At 37.4% G+C, this 21,510-nt stretch overlaps 1 pseudogene; it reads right to left on the reverse strand.

Annotated features, from left to right (window-relative positions):
• The window catches only part of LOC149822447 (K(+) efflux antiporter 5-like), a 122,004-nt pseudogene that overhangs the window by 60,835 nt on the left and 39,659 nt on the right, over window positions 1–21,510 (reverse strand).

Raw genomic sequence — 21,510 nt, forward strand, 5'->3', positions numbered from 1 at the left:
TAGTTGGCCCAGTTGTGAGGCTCTGTCCCGAACTATGGTTCTGGAAGAGAGCCCAGCAACGTGAAGACCGGGTAATGATAGGTAATGGAGATTTGAAAAAATGATCACATGCAAGAAATAGAGGGCTCTAAGTCCTAGAGAGATAGATTTTGAAAATTTTGAAGAAGCATACATTGTTTGCATTCAGATCCTAAATTGAGGAGGATTGTATTTAGACCTAAGTCTATGTGAGCATGAAAATTTCTCCTCAATCTGGTCCTACCAAACCATGCCTAAGCTATATGCAATCAATGTCAGCTAGGTCAGAATCTAGGCTCCTAGGCTCACATGATATTGAAAGTAAAAGAGCTGACATTTTATGAACATAATTTTGATAATTGAACTAAGTCAAGCATAATTTAGGTCAGACAAGGACAGGTCCCCTCACGGTCGCCAAACCTGTTATCGTCGCGAAATTTTTCACCCGCCTTCCCTTCCTCGCGGAAGAGAGAGAGGGAGAAACGCTTTCGCGCTTCAAACTTTGACCGGATTTTGGAAATTGTTTTAAAATACTCGCCTCCGTTTTTGAAAATTGCGGGAAAATCCATGGGATGGGGCTCGACCTGTCGGTACGAGGTTCGACCGTTCCTGCCGCCTTTAACAGGGGTAATCAAACCAAGGACCAAAATCGTGCTTGACTTAGTTAAATTATCAAAGTTATGTTCTATCCTAAATGCACAGAGAATTCAGGCATGTGCTATGAGATTTTGTAAAATGTAAGTTGGAATATATGATGCATGCTTGGAAAATATTTGGAGTTGAAAAGAATCTCTCAGGAAAAAGATGAAAGTCAATTTCTCAGGAAACTCAGATGAAAAAGATTTGAAATCTCGGGAAAGTTCATAAAGTTGTGGGAAAATCATGAATGGTTGAAAATCCTGAGAAAATAGAAGTGATTCTTGAGAAAAGGCGAACATTTGGAAAAGGACAACACTTCTAAGGAAAACTTGGACTTTGAGAATTTTCTTAGGAACATGATGGAAAATTTATAGGAAAACTCATTGGAGAAGGAAATTCAAACTTGGGAAATTGAAATCCTGGGAATTTTACCCTTGAAATACTTGGAAGTCGATTTTGATCTTGGAGAAAGATGAGAAATTCTTTTCGAAAGCATCTTAAGAAAATAATATTTTCAAGGAAAATCACAGGAAAACTTTGATTTGGAAAAAACCGATTTTGGAAAATCCGATTTTGGAAAATCCTCAGAGTTTCTTGAGAAATCGATTTTCTTGAGAATGAAGTTTTCTTGAGAAAATCATGAGAAAACCAATTATTTCATGATGCAAATGATATGAGTGAATGAATGCACTTTGAAAGATTTTCTAAGAAACTTGTTGGAAAAATGTGCATTAAGTCAAAATAAATTTTTCACATATCCTGACTGTGGCCATGAATATGTTCAGAATTTAGTTGATTTGATGCACATGATTTTGAAAACTTTGGAAATATGATGTGCATTTTAAGATAGCCTAAGAGTGTAGGCTCAATGTGACTAGTAGAAAGATGATGGATCTGGGTCTCGTCCATATTCCGACTAGGGCCGTAAATATGGATCCCACCGAGTCCATCAACTCCCTAAGAGTTGGTGCACGTGCCATTCGTGAACATCCATAGTGCTTTTGAAATAAAATGCATGAATCATATAATCAGGATATTGCATAAAATCAAACTATATGATATGCATCCTAGTCTAAGCAGGAAATTAAATCTCTTATTCCAAAATTTACATTATTACATCACTAAATAAAGGAAATAAAAGAAATTTGCAGACTTCAGCTCCTTCTTTGGAATGTCCCTGCCAAGCTTGAAATAAAGTTAGCTCAAATATGTGGGTTTTTCCAAGATTTTCCAATAATATTATGAAATTATTGGATTTAATTGGATATAAACCCTATTCTCATGCTTCCTTGATGTTTTGAAATGATGTAAATGCAGGGAATTCAGTGGAAAACAGTTTGAAATTCGGAATTGGGGTCAAAATGACCAAAATACCCCTAATTATAAAGTTATACCTTTAAAATCAGGGTTTTTTGAAGGAAAACTTGGTAAAATTGAGATTTTGAAGTTCAAATTGAATCAAATGATGATGAAATGCAGTAAGAGACATGATGACATGCTGCTAGACACATTAAGACTGTAAAATCAGAATTTGGTATTTTGCAATTTATCAAAAATAACGATTTTCGCTTGTTTTTCACTTGGATCCGGGTCCTGCGGGACCCTGTTTTGGTATTATGGATGATCCGAACCTCAAATGGATTCCAAATTGCACCAAATTCGGTATGAAGCATCTAAACACTCTGATAAACAACCTAGAATGCTAAAAATCACAAAATGATATGATTTAAATGCTAAAATTCAAGGAAAGTCCTAAAATGATGGATTTTGCCTATGGATCCGAACCAAATGCAATGCCTAATATGATAATGCAAGATTTACACCATGGAAACTTCTGATATTTTGCAGACTGCTAAAAGACCCGAAATGGAACATTTTTGGTTTTTACAGCCTCGGGATTTGGGCCATGGTGAGTTCAATAACAGGGATTTAGTTCTGACAGAGGTAAAAATCCCACTAATCGGATGAAAAATGCTAAAAAAATATAAAACGGCCATGGAAATTTATGAAATTAATCAGAGCTATGCACGACACCTACATGAACAACTTTCATGTTTATGACTTCGGCATTTGATCAACATAAACACCGATACAAATATAACTATTCCTGCCTAAACTAACAGAACAGACAAATGTAGCAAAACAGGGGGATGACAAGAAAAATCCGAAGCAGGGGTCAACACTATTCTAAAAATTACAGGCTTTTAGATGCAAACAGAGGACACCACGTACATAACTTTCACTTTTTACAGTTTCGGATTTGGAGCAACACACAAAGAGAAACCATAGACCTAAGTCGATCCAAGATCTCAGAGGCCCAAATTAGGCTCTGACACGTGTACCGACATCTCGGATTTTTTTCAGACATTAAAAAAAATCAAAAAAATCTGATAAAATCATATTAAAAACTAGACATTTTCCCGAGTTCAAAACATCTTTCGGATCGGAAATCGGATCTCCCATGAGGGATATCTCGATTTTATAAGTCGAAAAATGACTTTCAAAACGTATCCCGGGTAACAAAACCCGACTTGCCATTTTGAACGTTTACCACAGTAAACAAATTCAAATGCCTCCGAATTTTTGGCAAAATTTCAGGGACACCTAAGGGCGCATTCCGTGATTTTTTTGAGATTTTTAATAAAAAACAAATGCATGAAATGACGTGTGGACTGACTGACAAAAACAGAGACCTACTGAAAATAAGCAGAATTGAAATAAAGGCTAAATTAATCCTAATTAATTCATGAAATATGCTAAATGAATGAAATAAAATGCAAATTAAACCTAGCTAACTATATGAATGTTAAAATCATCAAGGAAGCATAATGAAACATTTTTATATATGTCGTTTTATGAGAATAGCTCAATCCATCCCTCGGATGAGCTTTTTCTTCAAACGACTCCCGATTCGGATTATAGAATCACATCAAGGGGAAAAGAAGTGCACCTTGTTTCGTTACGCAGCGTAGGAGCTCTTGAAATGGGCAGCTATCACGAGCTTCCTTCGTCCTTCGCTCCAAGCTTCGGATGGTTCACAAAAATCGACCTCTGTTGGAATCGAATTCGCCACAGCACGAGCTCTACTCCACCTTTCTTCAATGAGCCAAAGGGGGGCACGATTTCCAAGGTTCAAAATCGGATTTTAGGAAGGCTAGGTCGGATTTTGCAGATTCACAAGAGCTAAAAAAATGATCCCCCCTAGGCTGGGCGTGAACCCTTGTTTTTATAATTTTTCTGAAAATTTTTGAAATTCAAACAGGTTCAATCTGAGCCCTCCATGTGGCGCCATCTCAGGGGGTGCCATCTGGGGGTTTGAAATTCGAATTTGGCTTTTGCAGGGAGCCCTCAGATGGCGCCACCTTAAAAGGCTATTTTGATTTTTTGAGAAAAATAAAAAAATGGAAATTTTGTGGGTGAGACACCTCGGCGGGGGGAATTTGGAATTTTTCAAAAGTTAGCTTGATTCTCTCTGCAGGGAGCTCCCAGAAGGCGCCACCTCAGAGGGTGCTCTCTTGGAATTTGAAATTCAAACTCACCTTTTGTAGGGAGTCCTCAGGTGGCGCCACCTCATGGTGGGCTACCTTTATTAAAAATAAAATAAAAAATGAAAATGGAGCCAAGTGGAGTCCTGGAATGGTGCCACCTCAAAAGGTGTTTGACACATGTCAGAAGGACAGAGCAGTGGGCTCAGAAGGCGCCACCTCAGAGGAATTTGAATTTTGCTTTTTCTGGTGAAAGGAGATCTAGACATGTGGCGGACAAGTGTCAGCTGTCTGGAGAGGCTTTCTCAAATGGCGCCACCTCAGCGGGAAGTTTGAAATTCAAATGGAGGTTAGACCTGGAGGAATGGAGGGTGGACATGTGGCGCCACATTAGGGTGGCTCCTACAATGCCATGTGGCAAGAGGGAGGAAAAAGAGGGCAGTGACATGTGTCTCCTACTTTTCTAAAAAAAGTAGGGAGAGGACATGTGTTCTCTACTTTTTCTGAAAGAAGCAGAGAATGACACGTGGCAGAGGGGTGAGAAGGAGGGCCAAGCCATGTGGTGCCATCTCAGACAGGATGAAAAAGGTAGGAGTTCTTGATTTTCGCCACCTATGGGGATTTTTGAATATTTGAATTCTAGCTTTTCTGAAGAAAACAGAAAATGACACATGGCACTTGCTTTTTCTGAGGAAATGAGAGCTTGCCATGTGTCCTCTACAGGAGACACTCCAGATGGCGCCACCTCAGAGGAGACAAGCCTACCTTTTTTGTAGGAATTTAGGAGTGACACATGTTTCCTACTTTTCTGAAAAAAATAGGGAGAGACATGTGTCAGGCTACTTTTCGAGAAGGAAGGAGGGGTTGACACGTGTCCCCTGCAGGAGACACACTTCAAGTGGCGCCACCTCAGAGGAGACAAACTCCACTTTTTCTAGACAGGACAACCTATGACACTTGGCATCTTCTAGTAGTCTTTGAAATGACACATGGCGCAGGATGGATAGGGTGACACATGGCAGATAAAATGGGATGACATGTGGCGGCTTCTGAAGGTAGCCCCACACTGACACTTGGCATGTGGATGAGAGGAGAGAGAAAGGACAAGTGGCACCAATCCAAGGGACAAGGCTCCTATATTTTTGGGTTTTTTCGAAATTCAAATTTTCAAAAGGAAAGCTTGTGTGACACCACCTCAGTGTGGGTCCCACATTGCTTCTTTATTGAAATAAGGATAAAACAACAACTTCTTTTTGGAATTTTCATAAAATCTGGACTAATGGGCAAAACAAGAATTTTGGAAAGAGTTGGCCCTTGTGGGGCGATTTTGTAAAAAGGAGATATTTGAAATTGGTGAAAAGGGCAAAATCTGAGGTGAAGTGACTGAAATCCATATTGAAAACTATCCAGATGGTTTTCCTGAGGAAATATTTTAAAATTCAGAGTCCTGGGGGTAAAATGGGAAAATTTGATAATTTTGAAGACCCAGGGTTTTGAAATCAATTTTGAAAAGAGTTAAAATTCTAATCTGGATTGAAGATTTTGAAATCGAGAGTTCTGGACCTCGAAATGACATGTTGTGCAGTGCAGTGATTTAAAATGCTCATGCAATGATATGCAATGTCATGTCTTATGCAATATAATCTTGAACCAAGACTCTGGAGATGTCTTTCTCCTGTCAGGAATACAATTTTGAACATCTGAGTTAAAATTAGAGAAATTTTGAGAGTTGCAGATGAAATTTGGACTTTTGCAAGGTCCGGCTCAGAAAATGACCATTTTGCCCTCCAGCGATTTCAGAGGCTGGATGATGATGCTTGGTGGAAATGTTGGGGAGGTGAGTGAAAATTTGGGGTGTTTACAGGACTTATGAGGATATGCCAGGCTTAGACCCCAAGTTAGTCGAGCATCGCCTCGTGCTAAAGCCAGATTGCAAGCCAATCAAACAGAAATTAAGGAAAATGGATCCCCGCGTGGCACCGCAAGTTAAAGAAGGACTTGAGGAATTTCTAAAGGCAGGATTCATCTGGACTATTGACTACCAGGACTGGTTGGCGAACGTCGTAGCAGTTCCCAAAAAGAATGGCAAAGTCCGAATTTGTATCGATTTCAGAGATCTGAACAAGGCTACCCCGAAGGATGATTATCCACTCCCCAACATCGATCTTTTGATCGATAGTACGGCAGGCCACGCCATGTTTTCCTTCATGGATGGATACTCAGTCTATAATCAGATCAAATTGGCCGCTCGTGACTAGTTGAAAACTTCTTTTACCACGCCTTGGGGTATATTTTGCTACATAGTCATGCCATTTGGACTCAAGAATGCTGGGGCAACCTATCAGAGAGCAATGGCAGTTATTTTCCATGACCAGATGCACAAGAACATGGATGCCTATATAGATGACATCCTGGTCAAATCCAAAGAAGGAGAGGATCATCTTGATGCTCTCGACCAGGCATTTGAAAGGCTCACTCTCTACAAATTGAGACTCAATCCGCAGAAATGTGTCTTCGGAGTAGAGTCAAGCAAACTACTTGGATTCATGATCAGCAAGAAGGGCATAAAAAGTAGATCCTGCCAAGGCAAAGGCAATCATTGATATGCCGCCTCCCACCAATCTAAAAGAACTGTGAAGCCTTCAAGGGCGCATTCAGTCAATTCGGCGCTTCATCTCTAATTTGGCCATGAGATGCGAGCCCTTCAATCACTTATTGAGAAAAGAAGTGAAATTCGAGTGGGGACCAAAATGTCAGCTCTCATTTGAGCTCATCAAGCAGTATCTCCTCAATCCACCTATTTGGAAGCCACCAGAACTGGGAAAGCCACTTCTCTTGTATATTTCTGTCAACCAGAATGCTTGTGGCGGATTTCTTGCGCAATATGAGGAAGGCAGCCGAATAGAGCACACCATCTACTACGTAAGCAAGACTTTCATCGACTATGAGAAGAGATATTCTCAGATGGAAAAGACATGTCTAGCCTTAGTATGGATGTGTCAGAAGCTGAGACATTATCTGTTGGCCTCAGAAATCAAAATTTTGTCAAGACTCAATCCTCTCAAATACATCCTTGAGCAACCTTTTCTTACTGAATGAATTGCAAAATGGCAAGTCCTCCTGATGTAGTACGACTTAGAATACGTATCTCAGAAATCAGTAAAGGGCCAATTCATCGCAGATCAGTTGGCAGATTTCTCATTGACAAAAGAGATCAAGACTGAAGACGATTTTCTCGATGATCGCATCTGCAATATTCAGGAATCCCCGGTTTGGACTCTATTCTTTGATGGAGCCAGAAATATGTCTGGTATAGGGATTGGGATCTTATTAATCAATCCCGAAAAGGAGATGATCCCTTATTCCCTCAAACTGAACTTTCAATATACTCACAACATGGCCGAGTATGAAGCTCTAATACAAGGCCTCAAAATTTTGCAAGACTTTAGTGTCAAGAGAGTACATGCCTTCGGAAATTCATTGCTCGTTGTCAGTCAAGTTAATGTTGAATGGCAAGTCAAGGATTCAAAATTGATTCCCTATCAAAAGATTGCCTTAGATCTCATAGGCAACCTTGAAGAATTTCAGCTCAAACATGTCAAGAGGGAATACAACCATATAGTCGATGGTTTGGTCTGTCTCGGCTCTATTTTATCGTTCAAAGACAGTGAATCCTATCATTCCTTTGAGATTGGAAGACTTGATCAACCTGCCTTCGTTTTGGCTGAGCAAATCAACCAAGCCACTCAAAAAGAGAAGCCTTGGTACCAAGATATCAAAAACTTTATTGAGACTGGTGAATTTCCATCAGAAATGCCAAGAAAGGAGCAACGTGCAATCCAACGCATGTCGGCCCGATATTTCATCCTCGCCGATACTCTTTACCGTCGTGGGTTCAGTTTTGAGTACGTCAGATGCTTAGATAAGGATGAAGTCATGGAAGTTGTCCAAGAGGCACATGAGGGAATTTGTGGTGGTCACGTCGGCTACCAAACGCTCGTCAAGCAGATTATCCGGGCAGGGTATTATTGGAAAACCATGCAGCAAGATTGCCATTGATTTGTGAGGAAGTGCGTCAAATGTCAAATGCACGCACCTTCCATTCATGCACCAGCTGCATACTTATAATCTGTGGTTTCTCCTTAGCCCTTTTCGATGTGGGCCTTTGACGTGGTAGGTCCGATCACTCCTTCTGCATCTAACGGCCACAGATATTTTCTCGCAGCTACAGAATACTTCACCAAATGGGTCGAGGTTGTAACTCTGCGAACAGTTGAAGGCCAACATGTGGTTTCTTTTATCCATAAAAACCTCCTTTGTCGCTTCGGCGTCCCACATGATATTGTATCTGACAACGGCAGCCACTTCAAGAATAAGAGGATGAAGATATTCTACTCAAAGTTGAGGATTCATCACCACTTCTCAGCACCTTATTATCCTTAAGGGAATAGCCAGGCTGAGGCCACCAACAAGATTTTGATCCGCATTCTGGAAAGAACTATGGAGACAGGCCGCGATTGGCACGAGAAGATGCACGATGCACTCTTGGGCGTACCGAACCACCATTCGGACCCCAACTAACGCTACTCCTTCAGAGCTTGTTTATAGAACTGAAGTAGTGCAACCTCTTCACGTTCAAAAGCCTGCATTTAAGTTCGCATCGCTCATCGAGCTTCCACTTGATCAGTATCAGCAGCAAAAATTGGTACAACTCGATCTTTTAGACGAGAAAAGACTCAATGCAGCAGAGCATGCTCAAGTTTATCGTCAGAGGATAGCTCGGCACTATGCCAAGTCAGTTATTAAGAGAAGATTTTGAGTTAATGATCTTATGCTCAGATCGACAGCTCATCTCAAGCATCGACCATAGGGCAAGTGGTCACCCAATTGGGAAGACCCTTATGTGGTTAAGGAAGCGCTGCCTCGCAATTCCTATCATCTGATCAACGTAGATGAGGTGGAACTGCCAGATCCTATTAATGCTCTACATCTGAAGAAGTTCTATGCTTAAATGTTCATTCTATCATTTGTACTCTTCAAAGAGCCTTTTGCAATAAAGCAATGATCTTCTATCAAATTCTCACATTCTTCTCCATGATACTCGAACATTTTATTTCGATCTATATTTGTCTTCCTTCATCATGTGCAGGCAGGATCAGACAAAATCTTTTCCTAAAAATCTTATCAATTTTTCGGTTAATCTCGTTATCTTTATTAATTGTATTCATTTCATTTTCCAATTTAATCAAATTTTCATCAATTTTTTGTCAATTTTATCAATTTTGTCAAAGTTTTATCAAGTTTTATCAATTTTTACTAAATTTTATCAATCTTTATAACCCTTTTAGTTTAAGGGATAAACCTGATGCCTCTTTTTCAATGAGGTACTCTCTTGTTCTCTTCCCCTTTTAGGTTAAGGGATAAACCTGAACCTTGTCCCGCGAGGTCTGATCATGCATATATTTTAGGGATATTTCATATAAAAATATGCATGATTTCATGAGAAAATGATTTAAAAACCCAATTTTATGTTAGTTTTGAGTAAATGTGCTAAAATAATATAAGAATAGAAAATGCATGAAAAATAGTGTTATTTTACATTTTAATGCATATTTTAGTGTTTGACATAATTGTAGTAGTTTAGTTTTTGAAAATCAGAAAAAAAATTAGAGTTAAAATAGACTTAGTTTTGTATTTTCTCAAACATAGTCATTTTGAGTTGTTTTGTAAATAACTTTTTGAAGAGAGGTTTTTGAAATGCAATTTTAAAAAGAAGAGGGACTTATGAAGAAAAGTTCAAATCTTTAAATATGATACGTAGAGGGAAGAGAGGCTTGTCTTCTCTCTTATGCCTTTGCCCTCTTTCCTAACCCTTCCCCTTCACCTTGTTTCTTTCCTCCTTCTTCTCCTTCTCCCTTGATTTCTCTTCTTCCTCAATCCGGTGGAGGCATCCAGCTACGGTAATGGCATATAGAATGATTCCACCTCTCTTCTGATCCCTCCGGTGAGTTCTTCTTCTTCTTCTTTTTCTTCTTCTTCTTCTTCTTCTTCTTCTTCTTCTTCTTTCTGAATTTTCATTTTATTTTCTGTTAAGCATTTTTAACTCATGTTAAAAAAAATTGATTTGATTTACTGTTTTTGTTTCAGAAATCTTTAGAATAGATTTTAATTGTAGTTCATATGCATTTCTAGTGGATTGTATTAATTTTTTTCTGTATCAATAAAAATAAAAGAAAAATTAATAAATTGCTTTGTTAGATAATAAAAATGTTTGATCATCTGGATTATATCTTAGCTTGATCATCTGGATCAGATCTTGGTTTTGAAAAAAAAATACAATGATCGATCATCTGGATTGATCGTTGTATTAAAGTTTCTTTTCTGGTCACAGTTATCGATCAATGAGCTTTGTGCCTACGTAATAACTTCAGTTTGCAACTGAATTCCGGCAACATTCCAGCTAATTTCACAAAGACTTTGAAGATTTGCCAGAAACTTTAACAAAGTGGATTAAATTTTCAGAAATTACTGTGGCAGTAGGTAAAAGGTGAAATATTTTCAAGATCCACCGAGAAACCAAGGGTTTCCATCAAGATTTACAGAGGAATCGGGATTCCTCTCTGTCAAGATATTTGAAATCGGTGAAAAGGCATAAATCGAATCACGGTTCTACCGTGAATCCTCTTTTTCCTGTGTGAAATTGCTATCTACGGTGTTCAGGTAAGATATTCACGGAATCATTCTATGAAAACATGTGATGCTTCAGCGTGAAATTACATTCCGGCAAGGGTTTCATTAAAATTCCGGCGAGCATTTGTGTGATTTTCATCTGAAGGAGGTTTGGTGAGTTTTAAAGATTCTCAAGAGAAATTTGGCATAGGTTAATAATGATCGATCACTAGTTCTTTGATTGAATTGGATTTCCAGATTCAATTGAAAACCTTGATCATTGTGTTCTCTGATTGACCGACGTTTTTTTAAATTTCTGGCCATTTCGTCGGAATCATATAACTGAATTTCACATCCTGCAGGTCACCACTTGTTTCAATAGTGGTGAAATGTTATTTTCACCTGAACTTTAATTTTACCTGAATTTCACATCCGGCAGAGTCAAGTGAGCGGAATTGGATATTCTGACTGAGTCATTTGAACAGAAATTGAAGGTTCTGTTATATCCAGTGAATGTCAATTGGAATCATTTTTCTTACTGGATTCATCAGAAATTAAAATAATGTTTGAATGTGAATCAAATTGACCTCCGGTATTGAATGAGCCATTATTTGATTTTTGTTTGATCAATTGCCTGATATCATGAATCCACATTTTTGATTTCATAGGATTGACAATGTGATTTCTGGATTGACAAATGAATTGTTCAGTTGATCAAATATTTTAAACAAATTCAGTCTATCAAAATTATCCCTTTGTTATCTGTTATTCCGGCAAGATTGATGTGGTACTGGACCAGTTAATTGGATATCTGGATCCGGTTTGAGATATCGAATTATCGGATGATAATGCTTTGCTGATTTTTTTTTAGATAGATAGTACTTAGTACTTAGATTACTTAGTGTTTTGATATTAGATTACTTAGTTAATTGATTAACTCATTCTTTGATATTAAAAATAGTTGCTAGTCATTTTGCTATTAAAAATAGTAGTTAAGAAAGATAATCAGCATTGTTAATTACTTTGAAATTAGTTAGTTAGATTTAAATAAAAAAAAAATCATTTGCATTTAAAATTGTCATTTAGATTTCTTTAATGATTTCTTTCGTATTCTTAGCATTTAGTTAGTATATTTTGTTTAGTATAGTTTTTACTTCTATCTTGTGTACTGCTTGTGTTCATTTAATTTTTGTAGGATTGCACGGGAGTGGAGCGGAAGGAATTACGTGACACGAGGAAGCACAAGAGTAGAAGATTTTTGCTTTTATTTTTTTAGAATTAGGAATTTAATCGGGTTTGTAAATATTGCACTTTACGCCCTCTGCGAAGGGTATTCATTTGTTGTAATAGTTAGTTGTTTTTACATTTCTTGAACATTTTACATTTTAATAATACGGCAATAAAGAATAGTTTAGAATTGTGTGTTTGAATACAAAATATTCCCGTTCCCTGAGTTCGACCCGGTCTCATCCACTAGTGAGAACCGGTTTTTATTATTTGATGTCTGGTTTTCACATGTTTTTCATATAAAAATCTTTTCAAAATTACAACGATTTAAAAGAAGACATCAAATTTTTGGCGCCGTTGCCGGGGAACGGCGTAATATTAGTATTCACTTTATTGCCAAGTGTTTGTTGCATTTAGGTTTAGAACCACGTATGTGCATCTCTTAGAGACGAACTTACTTTTCTGCACAACCCACCTATTAGGATCGCCTTAGAGGTGACTGTGTACGATTGGTACCGTACACATAGATTTTATATTTCTTTGCATAATCTCTGTTATGTGTAACTACGTGGTGTTTGTTTAGTTTTTGTTGTTTTTAGTTTACTCGCTTTGTGGTTTGCGTGGTTTGGCCGCTTAGTGCGTTAGTTAGGTAGAAAACCCAAAGTTAGGACGTGAGCTACACCGGTCTACTACGAGGTGTATGTAAGGGCGACGCTCACTTGACCCTGAGCTGGTAGAGCCGATTGAGGACTCCGAGTCCCTTATTAGGGGAGCCCAGAGATCTGCAACCATGGCTGAGAATCAGCAGATTACTCGTCCTCTAAGGGAGTATTTCATGCCCAACACTTACACTCCCACCTCCTGCATCACAAGACCTGATGTAGGAGCAAACCATTTTGAGATAAAGGCCAGTGTGATCCAGATGCTACCATCATTTTATGGCCTTAGCAATGAAGACCCATATCGTCATCTCGATGAATTTCTAGAGATTTGCTCGACAGTGTGAATCAACAACTTTGGAGATGACGCGATGAGGTTGACCCTGTTCCCCTTCTCTCTGAAGGACAAAGCGAAGAGTTGGTTAAAATCATTAGATACTGTTCGAATTACCACTTGGAAACATATGCAAAGAGAATTTTTAAAGAAATATTTCCCAATTGGTAAAACGAACCAGTTTCGTAAAGCGATAACCAGTTTTTCCCAAATTGAGGGAGAACAGTTTCATGAGTCATGGGAGAGATTGAAAGATCTTCTCCGCAAGTGTCCCCACCACCAGGTGCCTCGCTGGCAACTGGTGTAATATTTCTATGACAGTCTTACTGAAAAGAACCGTCAAATGGTGGATGCCGCGTGTGGGGGCACATTTATGCTCAAAAGTGAGGATGAAGCATGGTCGCTCTTTGAGACATTGAGCGAGAATTCGATGCACCATGCGACAGCCTCACGGTTCGATAGGGCTGCACCTGCACAGGATAGTACTAAGAAGACAGATATTTTTGAAATAGGGATAAACCTTGAGTTGAGCAACAAGGTAGACCAACTGTCCCAGAAATTAGATCAGTTTTTGTTGGGTCCCTCTCCTGCCATGCAGGTATGCGCATTGTGTGCGAGTCCTGCACACCATATTTTTCAGTGCCCAGTTACGCCACAGTACCCTGAGTTTGTCCAAGAGCAAGCTCAGATGGCTCAAAACTTCGCTAGGCCCGCACCCAATCCATTTTCTAACACTTATAACCCGGGTTGGCGAAACCATCCTAATTTTTCATGGCGCAACTCACAGGTCCAAACCCCTAACCCTTCCCAGAGTCAACCCAGTCAAGGCGGTTATGCGCCTGGATTTCAGAGATCCAGTTATCCCTCAGCCCAACCTGTTTATACTCATCCCCAGTCTCATGAGCCTTCGCATAGTCAGTCTTTCGAGGACAAGATGCTACAAGCATTTTCTGATATTAAAGCGAATTTGAGCTCGCATAATCAGTCTATTGCAAAATTAGAGACTCAAATGGGGCAGCTCGCCGAGGCGCTTAGCAGGCAAAGTGAGGGGACACTGCCTAGCCAGCCTATTGTCAACCCCAAGGGAAAGGAACCCATGCGTAGCTTGCATATGACCAATGCACATAAAGAGCAAGCTCAAGTCGTAACCCTTAGGAGTGGGAAGCAGTACCATTCGAGGGAGGCTGCAGAAGAAAGAGAAAAGATAAGTAAGAAGCAGTTTGTCCCTAATGTTTTACCTCAGGAAAGCGAGAAGGTTCTTCCATCTGAGCCTTCACCATCCTACATTCTCAAAGCCCCCTTTCCTGAGGCGTTAGAGAGGCCAAGAGCACTAGGTAAGTCCTGAGTGAACATGCAAGAGATGCTTGAGATATTCAAGCACGTTCAGATAAACCTCCCCTTACTAGATGCCATCCAACAGGTCCCTGCATATGCAAAGTTCCTCAAAGAACTTTGTACGTAGAAAAGGAAGTCGATGTCCCTTGTGCAGAAAAAGATTTATTTAACCGGGCAGGTGAGCGCAGTATTGCAACATCAAACCCCACCTAAGCTCAAGGACCCAGGGACTCCTATCATCTCATGTGTCATAGGAAACATCACTGTTGGGCGTGCATTACTCGACCTTGGGGCAAGTGTTAACATCTTGTCGGGTTTCTTTTATGACCAATTTGGATTGAAAGAGATGAAACCTACACCTATGGCTCTTCAGCTTGCAGATAGATCTATCAAGGTCCCAAGAGGGATACTTGAAGATGTTTTAGTCAAGGTGGAGGATTGTTATTTCCCTATCGACTTCGTGATATTAGATATGGAGGGAGTTGATAGCCCACAGCAGACTCCTATTATTCTCGGTCGCCCCTTCCTAGCTACCGCCAACGCGTACATTAATTTCCGCACTGGTGCGATGGATGTGTCATTCGGAAATAGGAAGATGCGGCTAAACATTTTTCGTGCTGCTATGGGGCCTGCTGTTGATGAAGCTTCTTTCGAGGTTGATGTCATTCAAGACCTCGTAGAAGCAGAATATGCTTGGTTATTGAGTGATCCACCTCATGAGGAGGATAAGGAATCACTAGAAGAGGATCACCTAGAATTACTTGAGAATCAGATAGGTGATTTGAGTTGGATCGGGCACTTCGAGCCATTTAGAGGTAGACAGGATGGGAACACAGTGCGCAGTGTCACAGATGACACTATTTTTCATAGAGAGCTCGATTGAGCCTGACTTCATGTCCATTGGTCTCATGGACGATGAAGGATTTTTCCAGGGATCCATCTGGCTGAGGACGTGAAACTTAGCGCTTTATGGGAGGCAACCCATATCTTGTATATTATTAGATTTTCTTAGAATTTATAGATTTTATTTTGTTTTTTAGTTTTCTTCATGAGTTTTTCATGTTCTTTTTGTTTCATTCATGAGTTTTATGTTTTGTCATGTATACATTGCATTCATTAGATTCATAGAACGTGTATTTTTAATTCATGTAAGGTCATTCTACTTTTTTCCCTCATTTATTTCTTCTCATGTGCATTCACTTAGTTTCATATAAGCATGGGGGAGTGCCACTGGGACAGTGTCATTCAAGCATGGGGGAGGGTGTAGTTTGCACACCTGGATATTTCTGTTTACGTTCTTGCACATGTTTACACATCTCTCATGAAAAGTAGATTTTTAAAGAAAGAGTTTGAACTTATATGAATGTTATTTCAAATCTGATATTTTTAGAGGATTTTTAAGCCCCACGAAAATTTTTTCAAACATGGATCTAAAAATTATGGTTGTTTATGCGGATTTCGAAGAAATGATGATAGATACATGTTAGAATTTATTTTGAATCATAAATATGAATATGCACAGTGCTATTTTTGAAAAACTAAGCAAATGAACAAAAGCGTAAAATAAGCTCAAAAGAGAAAAAAAAAAGAGCATGTGTTAGGTTGTTTGGATAATTTCACAATCCTTAGTAGATGGAACTTAGATGTAAGTTGAAACTTTTAATTCCATTTCGAAAAGGAGAGTGGAAAACTTCGTGATCCTAAGTAACTGAAAACAGATACAAGTTGAAATGTTTGACTCTCATGTTATAAAGGTGAATGAAGGAAGTCACTTTTATGTCTTAGTTGATATCTTTTGGTATGTATTGAAAAAGTATAGAAGATATTGACATTGCACAACGCATAAAAGCAGACCACACGCAAGCTATAAGAGAAAAATAAGTGCGCAAAAAGAAAAAGCGTGAAAAGAAAAAAAGAGAGAAAAGAGCTTAAAAAGAAAGAAAAGTTCAATGCTTAGAAGTGTGATTGAGAAAACCTATGTAGAAAACATATGAGTGAGGATAAGTAAATAATAATATGTTTTTATTGGATTTTCTAAGAATAAAACATAAATAATTGTGATATTTAGAAAAGTGAAAAAAAATCTTTTTCTGTGGTGGTATATAAAAGAATCTAATTATATTGTGATTTTGAAATAACAGGAAATATTGGTGAAAATAAAGTCTTTGATTATCTACTACTTGTGAGGATGTGTAATATTATGCATACATGACAGAGATGTTTGTGGGTAGCATCACTGCAAACCCTCACGAGACCTTACTCATCCACTAGGGTAACCCAGGGGTTGAAAGGGCTTGTTGCATGAGCTAAATGCAACCGTGATTCCTACGAAAGTGAGTTAGGTGATAGTGTTGATTTCGTGTAATTGTCTAGTTTGCTTGAGGACTAGCAAAACATAAGCATGGGGGTATTTGATCATGCATATATTTTAGGGATATTTCATATAAAAATATGCATGATTTCATGAGAAAATGATTTAAAAACCCAATTTTATGTTAGTTTCGAGTAAATGTGCTAAAATAATATAAGAATAGAAAGTGCATGAAAAATAGTGTTATTTTACATTTTAATGCATATTTTAGTGTTTGACATAATTATAGTAGTTTAGTTTTTGAAAATCACAAAAAAAATTAGAGTTAAAATAGACTTAGTTTTGTATTTTCTCAAACATAGTCATTTTGAGTTGTTTTGTAAATAACTTTTTGAAGAGAGGTTTTTGAAATACAATTTTAAAAAGAAGAGGACTTATGGAGAAAAGTTCAAATCTTTAAATATGATACTGTAAACACCCCAAATTTTCACTCACATTCTTGACATTGCCCTTAATTGGCACATTCTAGTTCTCCAGAAGCAATGAAGGGCAAAATAGTCATTTTTAAAGATTGAACCTGGCAGAAAGTCCTAAATTTCACTCTTGAGCCTCAAAATTTCTATATTTAGGTGCAGAGACATCTTCAAATTGCAAAATTTCAAAATCCTCTTTCTGGACAAAAAGTTAGAATTTCCAAGTCCGAGCTCAGAGTGACATTTCACTGAAACATGTCTTTGCATCGCATTGCATGAACACTTTGCATCATTTCATTGCATAGCATGTCAGTTTGAGATCCAGAACTCCTGATTTTCAAAATTGTCAATCCAGATTTGATTTTTAAACTTTTCAAAACCGATTTTTAAAACCCTAGGTATTCAAAATTACCAAATTTTCCCATTTTACCCCTAGGACTTTGAATTACAAAATTTTTTCTCAAGAAAAACAATCTGGATATTTGGATATTGATTTTAAAGATTTTATCTCAAGATTTTTTTTTGCAAAACGATTTTAAATCTCCTTACAAAAATTTTTACATTTATTTTATCTATATTTTTGTCCTGAAAAACCAATTTTTCCAAATTCTTGAAAATAAATAATGTTTTATCTCGAGCGGGACCCACCTTTTAACTAGCATCATACTAAGACCCCCAGGTAAGTTTCCTATTCTCAAGCGGGACCCACCCGAAGTTCATTTTGCAAATTTTTCTTTTTAATTTATCAATATTTATTTATTTATATTTTAGTTAGTGGGCCCACACACATGTGGCACCCCATTTTAAAATAAAAGATTTTATAAAACAAAATAAAGCTTTATGTTCAAAAAAAAAAATTTTTTAAAGATGGCTTAGGTGGCATCTCCCATTTATTATTATCATTAAATTTTTTTTATGATATCACTATTCACTTTTAGAAACAGTTTTAAAGAAAAAAAAATCACAGCCGAACTTGCTTAAAATGCTTAGTTATCTAAGACTTAGGTCAACAAACCCAAAATGATTTTAAAAACCTAAGATTTTGCCCAGACCCTAAAACGGCGAGTTTTCAAAATTCAGTTACAAAAATTTCAAAAGTTTTCAAAAAAAAAAATTTGTAACGGAAGGGAGAGCTGCGTTTTTCTTGTGAGAAGGGAAAGTTTTAAAAAGAGGGGGACAGGGCATTCACGAGGAAGGGATTTTTGAATTGGATTTTCGGTTTTTGCAGGAGGCTCTCAAGGTGGGGAGGGGCGTTTTCACCTTCTTCAGCCAGCCATTGTGCGATCGAGATACATCTTCAGCCAGAGCCTAGCCACGTCTTCATCCTGCCTTCAGCCCACCTACAGAAGGAAACGCCAGCCAGCCAGTGCGTGTACCTTTCCTTCAGCCATTACAGCCCAGCCTACGTGGTCTTCAACCTCTTCAGCTTCCAGCCATCTCTGTTGCCCATCGTCCAGCCATCTCTGCTGCCCATCGCCCAAGCCATCTCTGCTGCCCATCGCCCAGCCAATGTCTTCAGCCCACCTGCAAAAGAAAACATCATCCAGCCAGCTGTTGTCGGTGCTTCCTTCAGCCCAATAGCGGAGGATTGGCCATCACTTGCTGGCTGCAAATCCATTTGGTGCAGAACATCCCCAAAACCGTTGCTGTAAGCGTACCATCCAGAAGGAGCATTCTACTCCCTTCAGCCCCTGCCAAATCAAGGTGTTTATAACAGAAAACATTGAAATTTTCAATGATACAATTTCTGTAAAAGGCAATATGTGAGACTTTAGTTGAAATTTTTTTATTCGTGTGAGGTATTGCTGGTAGCATAATTTCTCTTTGATCTTATCGTTTTCACCCCTTTTCCTTTGTTTTCTACCTAGTTTCTGTTTGATATCATCATAATCCAACCCTTCATATTTACATTCTCACCTTAATCCCCTGTTATAACCTTTTACCTCCTGTATATTTTTTTTTGTGTAATTCACTCATAGGTATATATGTGCATTCTGTGTTTATCAATGTGTTATAACTGTAGTTAAACAGTTGTAATGTTTTCTCCTTTTTAAACGAAAGTAAATCCTATAACCAGACAGGTGGGTTGGTATATCAAGTGATTTGAGCAATAAAGAACAGCATCAAATTCCATTTCGTAACAGAGAAGGATTATTCTCTTGTTTACTGCAACTGTGATACGTATAGATCAAACCAATTGCATTTTGGCTCTCTTCTAGAACTGGTGCCAATTTACTGAATGTGCATCTGTGTAGAAACAGAATTTCATAATGCAACTATTGTTTTTTTTTTTTTCTGTTTGCACAGTTTGACAATTCAATTGGATTAGATCAACTTCCTTCTCATTTATGTAAAAGCTTTTGTGAATGAAATGCAAAATGAATGAAACAGATCATATAAAATATGAACATCTTTGCAGTGTGATTTTTTGTTATGCCAGCAGTTGATCATTTTATAATACCCTCCGTCAGGTATCTCATACTAGGCATGACATTGACATTGAAATATATATATTCTATATATAACACTGCTGCATTACCATCAATACCTTCATATTTATTACCTCCTGCACATTGTCGTAGTACATTTCATTCATTTACAACCCCTGTGTACTCATAACAGCCTTCACAACCATCACTTATAGGATCACCTTTTGTTATCCTCACCCATCTCTTTTCCTGAAGGAGTGCTGTAATGATAAACAGCTATCTTCATGAACGGATATGTCCATATCCGTTCATGATCTATATGCCATCTCTTGCACGCTTCTTTATTGATATATAGAGAAGCTTCATACCCAATTTTGTTGCGAAATATGTTGTAATTTGGGAAATATGACTATGTAAAATTGCCTACAGAAAATGTATATACCTATATTTTCTGGTTTTACCCATTATATGGATTTTCCATTTATATGTATATGTTTCCCATTACATGTATATATATCTATATATATATATATCTATTGTATATCTACCTATATGAATACGTGTATATGTATATATGGATACATATATGTATATATATATATATGTATAGATATACTTATATATATATATCCCTTCATGAGTATTTGCTATTACATGTATTTTTCTTTTCTCTTACTTTTGTAAATACATCATCATTTGATTTATGAAAATTTTGTTTAGCTTGATGTTTAAAATTCTGGTTTTATGAAGTTATGGCTGGAACTTCATCATTTGATGCTACAATTTCTGTTTTATGAAGCTATGGGCTGGAATATCATCATTTGATTCATGAGCTTGATATGCAAATTCCTGTTTTATGAAGTTATGGCTGGAACTTCATCATTTGATGCTACAATTTCTGTTTTATGAAGTTATGTTGGAATATCATCATTTGATTTATGAGTTTGATGTTCAAAAATTCTGTTTTATGAAGTTATGACTGGAACTTCATCATTTGATTTATGAGATTGATATGCAAATTCCTGTTTTATGAAGTTATGTTGGGAATACCATCATTGGATTTAGGAGATTTTGTCTAGCTTGCTGTTAAAATCCCTGTTTTATGAAGCTATGGCTGGAACATCACCCTTGGTTTTATGAAATTTTGCTTACCTTAGTGCTAAATTCTTGTTTGCTATATCACCCCATTTACAACACCAATTATACATATTATTTCATCATTTTCCACGACATTTTCACCTATTTACCAAGCTTTTCATATCCTTTTCATGATATCCTTGAAATAGCCCAAGATGCTTCCACAACCCATTTCCTGCACATATTCATTTTCTGCTGCAAGTGTGCAGTCTTGATATTTGGCCATATTCATGAACGGATATCTCTATATCCAATCGTGATCTCCCAACCATCTTTGGCATGCTTCATTATGGATATATAGGGAGGCTCCATACCCATTTTCACTGGAAATTGCATCATAATTTGAGAAGTATGGTTGTGTGAAATCACCTACAGAAACTATATATACCTGTAATTTCTGGTTTTACCTATTATACGTAATTTCCATTAGTATGTGCATATTTTCTCATTATATGTATATATACATACATATATATATATATATATATATATATATATATATATATATATATATGTATATCTATATATATTTATCTATATGTATATGTATATATGTATGTATATATGTATATATATATATATATACATAGATATGTACTTATATATATACATATATATATATATACATATATATATATATATATCTTCATGTGCTCTTATTTCCATGTATGAACATCCATATATTTTCTCATATAGTTACACCTCCATCGTTACATGACATTTAGCACCTATTCTAGCATTTTGATATATATATATGTCTCTTCGTTGTATATATTATATATATATGTCCATTT

Source organism: Nuphar pumila, chromosome 11, assembly GCF_984573655.1.
Source record: "Nuphar pumila chromosome 11, dmNupPumi1.hap1.1, whole genome shotgun sequence".
Classification (NCBI taxonomy): domain Eukaryota; kingdom Viridiplantae; phylum Streptophyta; class Magnoliopsida; order Nymphaeales; family Nymphaeaceae; genus Nuphar; species Nuphar pumila.